Raw genomic sequence first — 13,816 nt, 5'->3', positions numbered from 1 at the left:
CTGAAGACAATGTTTCAGGAAGTATGAAAAAATCATGTCAAGTGCTCAGGTGTCAAATAAAATGAAGACTAAGAATTGCCCTTTGGATTTGGCAATGTTGGGTTCATTGGGAACCTTGAGGAAAACAGTTTCTATTAAGAGGGTGCCCTCTATCTTATTTTTAGCAATGGATGATATGATATAAACTACTTTTCAATGGAAGTAACCATACTGGTTTTAGACAAAGGGTGGCCCCTTATTTTATTTAATTTCCTTTGGATAAAAAGCTACTTGTTTAGTCTATGTAAACATTTCCCGTTTGGTGACTGCATTTAGCTGGACTACAGATAAAATAAGTTTGTTTTTATGGCTAGGTTGTTTTTTTTTGGAGGGAATCTTTTGATTCAAACTTGGTTCATGTACACAGACGACAGGCTGGATATATGATGAAAAGCTGTAAAGCACACATCGGAAATGAAACCCCAATACTGAGTTCTTTCAAACTGTTTTCTCGTTTTAATGAGGGTTTTTCTTTGGTGCTCAGATCCCATTTTTTCATAGAATACTTTCTAGTTAGCATTGTGATAATAAAGTAAACTTGATTTTTACACACTACTATATGATTGAGATGGCTTTAATTTACATTATTCCCATCTTTTCTATGAGAGTTGATTAAAAAAAATCACAAGACGGTAGGGTCATACGCTGCCAGCACGTCCATCACTTACTTTCTAGGCGAGCCACAATTAAGGAATTAGAGTGAGCTAATTATACATCCTAATATTAAATATCTTCAGGAAAGGAGATTAGAAATGTACTAGAAAATTGTAATAGCTTTTCCTGAAACGCTCAAGCTTTTTCTAATAAATATTGTAATTCCAATTTCAACTGGACTGAGGTCAGACTGAGCAGTCAAAAATAGCTTCTTAATACCATTTGTATATTCTATATCTTTTCCTGGCTCATATTTTGGTCTGTGTGTCAAAATGGAGAAAATGAGTTATGTTGTCTCCCTTTTCCTGTCTCTCACTTTTGCTAAAATAGGACAGCCTGACAATGAGCTAAGCTTTTCAAGGTCAGCACCTAACTGTGCCTCTGTTTCTTCCCTCGCAAAACAGTCTGAGAGGCTCCCCTTTGTCATGCCATCTGAACGTTGGGAAGTCTGATTAAATGATCAGATTCTTTAAGCAACAGATATCAGTTGCCTCCTTGTACTAGGGGAAAACGATTAGCTATATTTGCTACTTGAAATCTATGAATGAAAAGCTGTTGGGTTATTTGAATTCTATGAGGAAGTTTAGGTAACACATATTCAGCTAACTTCCAGAGAATTTGGTGTTAGTTATAACCAACTAAAAACCTAACCACCTCATTCTGATAGCTTTTCTTTCAGCTCCTTAACATTTATCATGGTGAAAAGCCTTTGAGTAAACCCCTAATGCAATTTTCAAAGACAAAGAAGCTGTGACATTTGGCAGTCAGCTTAATGCATTCTTTTCTTTTTATTTTTTTAAGTTAGCTGTGAGATGAGATAATTTGTGAAATATGGTGTCTGGCAGGATAATCAAATAGGACTGAATTTGGACACATATTTCAATCTCAGCAATTTCTAGTTTTGACTGCAAACATGTTTAAGGGAGTGGTGAAATTTTGTCATTTCATATCCTGTAGATGGCAATGTTGCCCTTGAAAAATAAACACATACATGCTTGTGGTCTGGGCTTCCCAGATGCTGTATTGCTTAATAATGGATAAACAGGAACTTTCATACCAATTCAAGGTATACCGTTCTGAAAATATATTTCAGATGGAGAGTACGTATGGAACAGATAAATATCTATAAGTGTCAGCATTTACATTTAAAATTGTGCACGGTTTTAGAAAATGTTCTGTTTAACTGTGCTCTTTCCTTTTAAGTGATCTCATTTTTCCTTTAATAATGCTTTATTTCAGGTATCATTACTTAGAGTTGTTTTCACATTACTGCAAGATGAAGAATGGTCATGGTTAAAACCTACAGACTTTTTTGGGTAAATGTACACTATTCAGTGAGTCACAATAGAACCAGAACGACAAAGAGCTCAGGAATAAACCACTGTGGCCTTCTCCATGATTTCCAAGAGCATTTTCTCTTTCTCTGGGCCCGAGTCCTGAGGTTAGTCAGGCATTGAGGTAGGAAGGAAGAGACTGAGAGTTTTGTTATTCTCAATCAGCGGATGCAATTTCAAAAGCAGCCAAGAAAGAACCAGATGACAAAGTTTTAATTAAAATATAAACCCTCAATAAGGCAGATATGCTAAATCACTTGCTTCTAAACTGAGATGAAAAATTCAAATGTATGCAAAGGCATACTACAAACTTCCAGAAAGAAAATGTAACCTGAAAAGAATTTCAGCTTTAGAAACCGAGTATTTTATCTTTTGGACCAAAATATACTTTTTTTTCTGTGGCCAGAGACTGAGGGTACATGAAGAAACAGAATCATGATCTTATTCTGGTCCATTTTCCTCTTTAACCATGAAGTCTCAGAATCAAAATTTCTTGGCAAATTTAATCCATACAAGGAAGCAAGTATATGCTCTTTGATAAGAATGGGAGATTCAGAATAAGAATGGGCTGGGAATTGGAAAAGAATTTTAAAGTATGATTTAAAAATTTTGGTATAGTATCAGATTGAATGAGAATGAGCCTAGTTAGGAATAGAATATATTCTAGGCTTTTTATTTTAACTTAAAACATGCCTTAGATTTCTGAATATTAAATTTTGCTCTTAGAAAGTCCGAGCCATGTTTCATTTTCTTGTGTATTTATGTTCTGGCCCTCCTTTAAAAAAGAAATTGACATCTTGAGAGGAGGAGTTGTTCAGAACACAGACATTGAGATTGGACAGCTCTGAGCGGATCACCTCAGCCTTGTGACTTGGTGAACATCAGTTATGAACATCCGTTTTAATCTGTAGAGTAGTAAAAATGAGTCTACCTACCTTTTAGGTGTTTGGCTTAGAAGAAGTAGTCAACAAATAATGGTGTTTATAATTTTTTTGGTCTGTTAAATGGGCCTTCCTTTTCTTTTTCCTCTTTTGGGGTAAGAAAAATTAGATAGTAACTATTTAATAAATATTTGTTGAAATAAATAGTTGAAACAGTGAATCATTTAATTACTGAAGAAAATTTTTTCAGTGACATTGATATCAGAACATTTTCTCCAACTTACCACTCTAAGATCAAGTACAAGACAAAGAGTAACCATGTCTCAGGGGTCTATGATTAAGTCACGCAAAACAGAGAAAGCAAAGCAAAAAAAGGTCAGGATATGTAAAAAGGTATTATGGCATGTCAAGTAGAATCATAGACATTTTCTTATGGATGAGAATTTCTAATGAACGTCATACTGGACTCTGAATTCTTCAGTTTATGAACGGGAACTCCTTTTAGCTTTGCATTATGGCCAGGAAAGTGAGACCTCAAACTCAGTCTCAAAAGAAAAGTTAGTAATTTACTTTTGTTATTGTTGTTGTTGTAAGTATGTATATGTTTTCACTTTAAAGCAAAGTGAGTACTGAAATTCTGTTTTATGTAGTAAGTGTATAGAGCTTTACAAAACATTAAATATCATTGCTTAACTATCCCAAAGCTGAAAGTTTGGGTCTAATAAAATTTCAGATGATGCGAATCATTGTAAATTAGTTTTTTTACTATGAAGTGAATGCTTCAGCTAATGATCACAAATAAATCTAATTTTATAAAACTTGTGGCCCAGCTGAAAAATCTGTGATTAAAAATTGGATTCTAGATATAAACTCCTCTTCTTTTCCTGGGTTCAATGTATTTTGTGAAACAATCTTCCAATAAAATATAATGCATTTTGATGACTCACCTTTAAGACAAAACAGAAGGCTGGCTTTTCAACTTTTGAAACAAAATGCTGTCTCATGTACATGCCTGATATATAGAATACATTCATTTTTATCAGTAAAAAACATTGGGTGTCTCAAACATCGAGATAATACCTACCAGATAGTTGGTATTATGTTAAACAACTCACATGGTTGATTTTTCCATGGTTACTTTATGCAGTAAGCTAAATATTGTTATTATCATCATCAACCTTATTTTAAAGAGTCACAGGACTGCTGGAGATGTTAAATAACTGTCCACTATTTCCAGCCTGAAAGTGATATGCTTGGGCCTTGAACTCAGGCAGTCTAGTAAATAACATGGTAATAGTCCAGAGACTAGACTGTAAATACTGGGCAATCCTACTTCTCTAGCAAATTACCTTTCTGTGGAACTTTTGTCAAAATTCTCGCTGACAGAAAGGCTTTTCCACAAGAGTAGATAAGTCTACGTTTCTTATTCTGGTGCATGTTTGTTTCTCTGCTTATGTTTCTGGTTCTATATTTCTTAGTCTAAGACTTGCTATGTTTCTCCAGAGGTTTCATTACAACATGGGATGAACATGACATGCCTCCTGAATGGTCCATTTTACTTTAATATTGTGGGGCAAAATGTTATTACTATTTCATGCTTGTGGCATAAAATTATTTCCAGCAGAAATAATTAAAAAACACTTGTAATTTAAAAACTTATCATCTTATTCTCTATTTTAATGTGAGCTTGAAAACCAAAAAGTTTCATGGCTTGGTTGTATCCCTCTGGCTCGCTTTATAATTTTTATTAGTGAACTCTTTAAATATTGTATTATCAGCTTTCATAGATGGTCTGATATAATAGGAAACTTTTCTGTTGCATTAAAAAACCCTGCTGTCAAGGTCTTCATTCATTACTTTGTTAAAAGCCCTTGTAAAAATCCCTATGAAAAATTTCTCCAAGAGCTCAGAACTCTACCAATGAGTTCATGGTCTACTTGATGATAAGAGATGTGAAATTCATTGTATTGTCCTTTGACCTAGATTGCTAGAAACTTAGAGCTAAGGTTTGAAATCACTTGCTATATATTTCTGCAGTCAAGACTTTATATAATTTTTCTTTTTAGCTCTCCTGCTACAGTCGTTTTACATTTTTTTTTATCATGAGTTAATAGTTTTAGGTTTATTTGTATACTTATATTTCAAAGAATCCCAAATCTTTTACAAAAATTAAAAGAGTACGAAAGGGGTGAGCAAGAATACGTATAGAAATAAATATTGTTAGGTGTACATTTATTTTTCTAGTACGTGAGAATAATTTTCCTCAACGGGATAAAATTTCAATGTATGCTTGACAACTTATCTTTGTAAATTTTCATTTTTGATGCATGGATATCATAGTTGTGTAATGACCTTCCACAAACCAAACTTTATAGTAAAAGTAAAAATTTTTAGGGCATATTAAGATTTTGGTTGATGTTTCTTTATCATGTAGCTAAATGTTGGACAGAATAAGCATTAAGTAGATATTTCAATCCAAAAAATATTTTTAAATTATGATAAAAGAAAGGGAGATTATTTTATATTCTCTATTGATTGTGAATACCATGTCTCATTTTATTAAATGTTCTGTCTCTTAAGAAGTTTCCGCAACTCGGGGAGGTAACCTACCTTTCTATGTTTTCCTTAATTAAAATTTGTATTTCGTCTCCCAAGTTGTGGAAAATATGATATTGTTACAGTATTATACAGAATCTTTTCCCCCATAACTATGTGTGAGATAAAGGGCAATTCTTTACATTCTGAATTTCTCATGGTTCAGCGTCATATTTTCCATTTATGAAATTTATAAGTATATTTATTTAATTTGTGATTAAATCCTACCAATTTTCCAAAACTCTTAAAGAAGGTGATTTTTCACCTGTTGCTCAACTTATGTAAGTCTACATTGTGAAGGAAAAAGTTATAAACATGCAAAGTAAGATAATTCCAAAATGTGCAACAGAAATCAATTCTGAAAGCATCATGACATTGGGGGATGTTTGAAATAAGTTGGCATTTATCTATGTCATCAATGCTTCGTGAAATTCTGACTCATTTCATTAGTAAAAATATCTATCCAGAATGTCAATAAAGAGTGCTGGGAGCATTTGTGAAATGCCATTGACTTTTGCAATTGCAAGAAATCCATCTCCCTAAACATGAATTGTGCTATGTCTGTGTGTCTTCCAATAAACATCTCCCCATCAAATAATTTCAATGTCAGTAAATAGAATGAAACACAAAAATCCCTTATGTCTATTCTCCTTTTCAGAAGAAAAACTCTGACCTTGCCACATCTATAGAAAGTTAATATACATGGAAAAATTCAATACAACTCTTTTGGCTAGAACTGTAGCTTTAGTTTACATTTTGGAAACTACTGCAAAAGTAATTTGACATCTTTATTTTAAAAAATACATTATATTAATAATTACAGGAAAGCAGGTGAGTGGAGCAATTTTTTTCAATTAAATTATTGTGCTTTTGTGTAATGCGTATTTTGTCTTTAATGACTTGGAACCATATTCCTCTTCCTGGAGAGGTCATTATGCTTTTATTAGATTGTGATTTTCCCCCTCAGTTATTTCTTCCTTTCCTAAGTACCAGAAATGTTCTGAAAAGAGAAAACAGAGCACATTGATGCCATTTTTCTCAGAATATATTGTCTAGAATGTCTTTGTCATATGGATTTTTATTATTATCTTTACTTAGGACAACATTCTTTTATCTTTATTATGCATTTATTCCTTTTAGTACATTTGGAAATTAGGATTTTTTTTTATGGAGTAAGGATGTGAAGTCACAAAAAAGTATGTAGACTTGTCTCCTATTGCATCAAAGTGTAGAAGTGGGACAGGTGGATGAAAGCTTCAGGGGATCACTGATTCATTGCAAGAAATAATTTTGGACTTGACTATCTTGGCATTTCCAGCCCTGGAGGTAATGTAGTAAAGTGAGTTCAGTATCAGATTGGTGGTATTGAACATTCTATTCCCATGCCTAGAAGCCCCTCTGACAAATCCTTGTTTGAGCTAATTCTAATATTCCTTCACAAATCAGCTTGAATTTTATCCCCAATGTGCCATTTTCTTGGCATGACTCTGCTCCCACCCGCAGTAATATCTCTGTGCTCCAACAGTACCCTGTGTACTTCTCTATCACGTTTCATTCTCTACTATTATTGTTACTTGTTGTACTTGCCACTAGTTTTAAGTGGTTAAGAGTGGGGGTCGTAACTTATTTGATTGTGTATCTCTAACATCCAGCAGAGTTTTTGGCAAGAGCAAAATTACATAAATGAAAGAAGAAATGAGAATTTTTATACTCCTTCAAATATGTGATTTGGAAAGAAATTTGGAGAAAATCTGTAGTGTTTTAGTTTCTTTGGTTTTATTTTTATACTCATTATGAACTCATACAATGTATCATGTTATATGGAGGAACATATGTGTACAGTTGCTTTAAAAGACAGAATTTGATAACCCTTTATGAATTATGAATGCATCTTTTAGTATCACAGGAAAGATACTTTGCAAATTTGCTGTTGTTATTGTTGAAAAGTCATTGACTTTCAATTTCTACTTCCATTTTATTTTTTATGATGCTAAATATTTGTGTGGTAGTGATATTTTTTTTTTCACTTCACTGTTTCTACCAAGATTTTAGCAAGAACTTAAAAGTCAATCAAGCTAAAATGGAAAAGACAGAAAATGCCAAGTGTTGTTGAGGATATGGGAACAACTGGGACATTCACCCACTGTTGATAGGAGTATAAATAGCTATAAATATTTTGGAAATCTGTTTGTCAGTATCTCTAAAGCTGATTATATGCATACCTTATGACCTAGTTATGTCACTCTTAGGTATATGGCACATAGAAATGAATATATTCATCAATATATATACACACAAATGTTTGTAGCAGACCTATTTGTAATTATTCCAAATTGAAAACAACACCAAACGTCCTCAACAGTAGAATGCATGATTATTGTATATAAATACAGTGAAATGCTTATATAGCAATGAAAATGAATGAAATGCAGCTACATGCCACACCAGGAATGAATCTGACATACATAACAATAATAATGTTGAATGAAATAATAAAGACCTGAAACAGCACACATTGTATGATTCTATTTATATTAATTTCAAACACTGGCAAAACTCATATGTGGTGTTAGAAGTCAGAAGAGTGGTTACCCTTAAGGATTGAGAGAGAATAGTGATAGGAAGAGAGGCATGAGCAGGGCTTTTAGAGGGTTGCCAATGTTCTGTTTCTCTGAATGGTAGTTTTTCAGGTGTTTTCAATTTGGTGAAATGGTTTCGAATTATAAAGCTTTGATCTGTGCCATTTTCTGTATGTTTATTATACCTCATTAAAAACTTAAAAATGAAAGGAAGTCAGAATAAAAAGTCCAAAATCATGATTTAACAATTAGTAAACACCTTAGAGGGATATTTTGTGCCATGAATGAAAATTTCAGGATTCCACCTTAATTTTATTAAATGTGTAGAATTTGGCTATGTTAATACAGTAAAGTTTTTCTGCACCTTTAGGCTTTTGGTATTGCCATCCTATTGACTGACAAATATGGATATGAAAAACCCCTTGGATAATTAATAGTGATAACATTTTCTTTCTCCCTCAACGAATATTAAATATTATTGTACTATGAAATAATTTCTGATCTTTTAGACACACGAATTCTTGAGAAGGTCTTCAAGGTGCTCCACAAATGATCTACTATGCAGGTCACGTTAGTACAATGGCCCAAATAGTGATGGTGCTTTAATAATAAAAACCATTGAGCATTGTGTACATTATAAATTGCTGTGTATTTTTTGAGAAGGTGCACATTATTTATAGTGTTTTCTCTGGAAACAATAATTATTCCTAGTTAAATAGACCAAATACATGTTATTTCCTACTTTTTTTTTATTTTTTATTTTTTGTTTGTTTTTATTTATTTATATTCTCACTCATAGGTGGGAATTGAACAATGAGAACACATGGACACAGGAAGGGGAACATCACACTTCGGGGACTGTTGTGGGGTGTGGGGAGGGGGGAGGGATAGCACTGGGAGATATACCTAATGCTAGATGACGAGTTGGTGGGTGCAGCGCACCAGCATGGCACATGTATTTCCTACTTTAACTCAAATTCCTGTGTTCATATTTTATGAAAAGGTAGCAACTAAGAAAACAAAGCTCTAAACAACTTGCTACCGTAGAGAAATTTATAGCATTTGTACTTATTAGTTACCAAAAAGAAAAAGGTAATAAATCTGCTATTTCCTTGTTTGTCAGGGGCCAAGGGAAAAGAGCTTCATTAGCATATTTGTCAAGCAGATGTGAAATGAGGCAGAAAACTACTAGAACAATTGGGAGAAATCTAGAATGTGAAGTTCCAGCACAAACTTAGATGACTTCTAACTATGTGACGGTTTGAACAGCAACTTCTGACATAGAAAATAACCACAGCAAAAAAAAGTGAGGGAAAATTATGAACATGATAATGTGAAAAACAATGATACAATCTTTGCAATTTAGATTGGCCTTTGAGATGTGCCATATTGCATAGTTTAATTTTGAAAGGTCATTTAAGCAGAGTTAATTGCCTCTATTAAATTGGATAGTCAACAAAGTTTGTTCAAATGCTTGGTGCACTTTAGTTTTCAGAATTACAACACAAAATTTGTTTCTTCTTAGAACTGACCTGATAGATGGGAGCCACAAATGTTTCCATAAATGTTTTCTGTCTGGTGTTATATAGATAACACCAGACAGAATAAAAATCTAATAGATGACCAATAAATAATGTCAAGGTATATGAGTTAGAAATACCTAACTTTATAGCAGTTTGTAAAGAAAGAAAGAGAAACAAAAATTTCAGCTGTGGATTCAGACTTTTACACAAAGTATTATGTTAGATATACATAGTATTATGATAGTATTTCTAAAAAAAATTCTATCTTTAATTTTAGTTAAATTGTTGGAAGCATTATGTTGATTACTATGGTTTCAGCACCATGACCCTTGACTGAAGGGCACATGCTCAGTTGTGTCATTGGTTAGCAATGAAGCAATTTATATATTGGCCTCTATTAGGGGCAATTACAATGCCTCATGTACGTTGTATATGTATGCCTGTATGCATAAAAATCCTGAGTGATGACAACATGGGAATTTCCAAAATTAGTTCCTAAGAAAATGTGGGCTGAATAGAGTCCATTTTTCATTATCTGTGAGAATGAAGATTGGGTATAATATAAAAATGAAATTAATGTTTATTGCATGGTTTCATCCTCTTTACTAATAAATTTTTACTGTAGGCACTAACAAGTGACAGATGTGGTTGACTCATCTCCTTCTTCCTTCGACTCTCTAATGAGCAATTAAATAGCCTGAAGCAGAACAATCAAGAGGTCTGGCAAATCCACACACTAGGTAATCGGTTTTTGAAAAAATTGAGAGTTAATGGTACTTAGCTCTGTTGTTAGTCAAGAATTCCCCAAGCATCTTTCTCTGAAAGACTCTGAAAAAAGGGACACCCAAAAAACAGTATAATTCTCAGTGGTGGTATCATCAACCCAGTCCATAATTTGCCAACAGTTTTTCAAATACTGTTACAAATGAAGGTATGAAGAAGGCACATGGTCATATGTGCTGTGTTGTTTGAGGAGATCTTGTGAAATTCTGATAGTCCAAGCTAGCTTTCCTTCTCAGTTTCTGGGCCCACCACTATTAATGGGTACTTTGGGTGGTAATACTCCTTAGAATTTTCTTCCTTTCTTCCTTTGTCTTTCCTTTCCTTCTTTCCATTTTTCCTTTATTCTCTCCCTTTCACTATAAACATTCATGGAGTGCTGAATGTGTGTCATGGATTGTGTTGGGGTATGGAAACAGGAAGATAAATAAAGAGAAATTTTTGATCCATACTGACTACTGTCTCTGAAGACAGTATAAATATATAGTTACAAGGCAGTATGGCTTGTTCAAAAATAGAGAGATGCCATGGGTAATTGGAAGCATATAGTAAGTGCGGTTTAGGAGTAGGGCTAGAAGATCATCTGGGCAAAAAAGATAGCAAGAGCAAGAGAAGATGCCTTTGAAATAGCAGTGTCTATGAGGGAAATAACAGTCTAATATTTCTGTAGTGTAAAGTGCAAGGCAAGACTGTGGTGAAGGATGAGGTAGGAAAGTACAATATGAGCCTTACAATTCATGTTAATGAAATAAGTATTTTTCTTATAGATTTTGGAAACTCACTGAAGGTTTTTAAGCAAGGTAGAAATATGATCACCTTTGCTTTTCAGGGCAGCATTCTGGCAGTACTGTGGAGACCAAGACTAACACAAGAATGGAGGCTGGATTGTGGTTAAGAAGTGGAAGCAGTACTGCAGATTCTAATGTATTCTGACACAGTGCCATAGTACTAGAGAAAGAGGAGGCAGTGGCTTCAATGAATATTTAGGAGGATGAATTAAAAATATTTAGTGCTACAGCAGGGCAGTCTAAAGATAATTCAAACTGAGGTGTGTACGTGCTAAGTTCAAGCTGCATTTAGGATAAACCAGGGTAATAGTCTAGCAGGCAAGCAGTTTGATGAGTCTGTATTTCATGGGAGATATATGTGCAGAAAATATACATTTGGGAATAGGGAACATTTATGTTTCACTTGAAACTATGCTGGAGGGTGAAATTTTCCAGGGACTGGAAGATTGTCATGATGAGATAGAGTCTAGGAATCCCCCTAACATCAATATTTAAAGGGCAGACAGAGATAGAGTTACACAAAGGAAACAGAGGGTAGGCACAAAGAGGTTCGAAAAAGGACATGGACACTATTTATTTATTTAGAGACAGAGTCCCGCTCTGTTGCCCAGGCTGGAGTGCAGTGGTGTGATCTCTGCTCACTGCAACCTCTGACTCCCTGACTCAAGTGATCCTCTTGCCTCAGCCTCCCAAGTAGCTGAAATTACAGGCATGCACCACCATGCCCAGCTAATTTTTTTAACATATATTTTTAGTAGAGATGGGGTTTCATCACGTTGACCAGGCTGGTTGTGAACTTCTGACCTCAAGTGATCCGCCCACCTGGGCCTCCCAAAGTGATGGGATTATAGGTGTGAGCCACCGCACCCAGGATCTTTTTTTTAAAAACAAGAGAATTGGGCATCAAGGGAGTGGAGAATTTCAAAGATAGAGCTTAGTGCAGTCAAGTACTTCAGAAAGTTCTTAGTCATTTTGCAAGGCTTAATTGGCTGGGTCCAAGGATCCTGAGCAAATTGCCTTCCACTCAGTTAAAACAACCCCAAGAAATTCTGGAAGGATACGTACAAAAAAAAAAAAAAAAAGAAAAAGAAAAAGAAAAGAAAGCCAGGCCACACCAAACCCAAACAATACAATTTATTTCCAGATGAAGTATTGGCCTCAAGCTGCAATGTAGAACTGTAATTTAGATATTTGGTTGACACATAGAAAGACCTTAAAGACTGTTTTACTTAGAATAGGCATGTTACTTGGAACACCCAATCTCATTGTTCTGTGTTTTATTTAGATGATGCAGAAATGTACATCCAAGGAAAATCAAACCAAATAAAGGAGGAAACACTTTGAGTTCTGCTTAAGGTCTAGGACTTCCTAAGGCTCATTCCACCTCCTCCAGATGAAGACATTTTCTAAGCTGGAGAAAATTACAATGCTAAAATTTTGTGAATGAAAGAGAGAGATAATTCAAACTAAATCTAATGTCTGAGAAAAAGAGATCAGAATCTGCCACGATTTGTCATGACATAAACTCTGTGATCCAAATAAACACCCAGGCCGTAAGCCAGAAGTATCCCCTAGAGATCAATATCTTTCCAATATTCAGTAAGAAAATCTCAGAAATACATCTATTGAAGTTTATCATTAGGAAGACATTGATATTTTTAGGGACAGCATTTTTTTTTTTTAATAGAGTGGAGGTAGTGGAAGTCGGATTCCAATAGTTGGGAAGTGGATGAAAGCTGAGAAAGTAAAGAGAATGCTGGCTACATTTTTAAGAAGTTTGGTAAATGCTGGTAATCCCAGCACTTTGGGAGGCTGAGGCGGGCGGATCACGAGGTCAGGAGTTCAAGACCAGTCTGGCAAACATGGTGAAACCCCGTCTCTACTAAAAATACAAATATTAGCTGGGCGTGGTGGCACATGCCTGTAATCCCAGCTACTCAGGAGGCTGAGGCAGGAGAATCACTTGAACCTGGGAGGCGGAGGTTGCAGTGAGGTGAGATCATGACACTGGACTCTAGCCTGGGCAACAGAGTGAGACTCCATCTAGAAATAAAAAAAAGAAGTTTGGACAAGAAATGGAGGAAAGAAATTCAATGATAGATCAATTAGGACCAAAGGTGGAGGAAGTTTTTAAAATTGTACCTTAGAAAGGGAGATAATTTGTTTGTGTTATAAATTGAAGAGTTGGAACCAGTATAAAGAGAGACATGAAATTTTAGAAAGATTAATGACTTATTTAAAAAGACTCCTCCAAACCAAGGAGGGATACAAAGATGCTGAAACAGCTGGTAAAACAAGCCTTCTAAGATGTTATGTGTCACTTCTGCATCCACCCCAGCCATAAATAATTTTCTGCTGCCCGTACAATAAAAAAATATTTACTGACAGGATAAAGACACCTCATGACAAAGCCTCCTGGGTATAATACTCCTAGTTATAAGTTGCAGAACAATGCTTATGTTTGCATAGCTAATTGCTAAAAGTCTGTAATGAAAACCAAGCTTACAGTAGCTCAACACATAGAAATTAAAAATAAATGAGTCTTGTAACTTTGCCTTTTGGTTTTGTTTGTTGGCTTTTTACTTAAAATAATGATTTTAAGAAGTGATGGATGACTGTCCACATCTATTTCTATTTGGCCTA

General features: G+C 34.6%; 1 long non-coding RNA gene across 1 annotated transcript; it reads left to right on the top strand.

Annotated features, from left to right (window-relative positions):
• The first annotated feature begins 9,162 nt into the window (after positions 1-9,162).
• Positions 9,163-12,690, top strand: LOC134761061 (uncharacterized). The gene is made up of 4 exons (XR_010139312.1): positions 9,163-9,388; positions 10,231-10,345; positions 11,215-11,433; positions 12,459-12,690. It is a non-coding gene; the product is annotated as an uncharacterized LOC134761061 (long non-coding RNA).
• The last annotated feature ends 1,126 nt before the right edge of the window (positions 12,691-13,816 follow it).

This window comes from Pongo abelii, chromosome 2 (genome assembly GCF_028885655.2).
Source record: "Pongo abelii isolate AG06213 chromosome 2, NHGRI_mPonAbe1-v2.0_pri, whole genome shotgun sequence".
In the NCBI taxonomy this organism is placed as follows: Eukaryota; Metazoa; Chordata; class Mammalia; order Primates; family Hominidae; genus Pongo; species Pongo abelii.
Note: the sequence above shows the minus strand (reverse complement) of the source record. Positions and strands in the feature narration are given on the sequence as shown.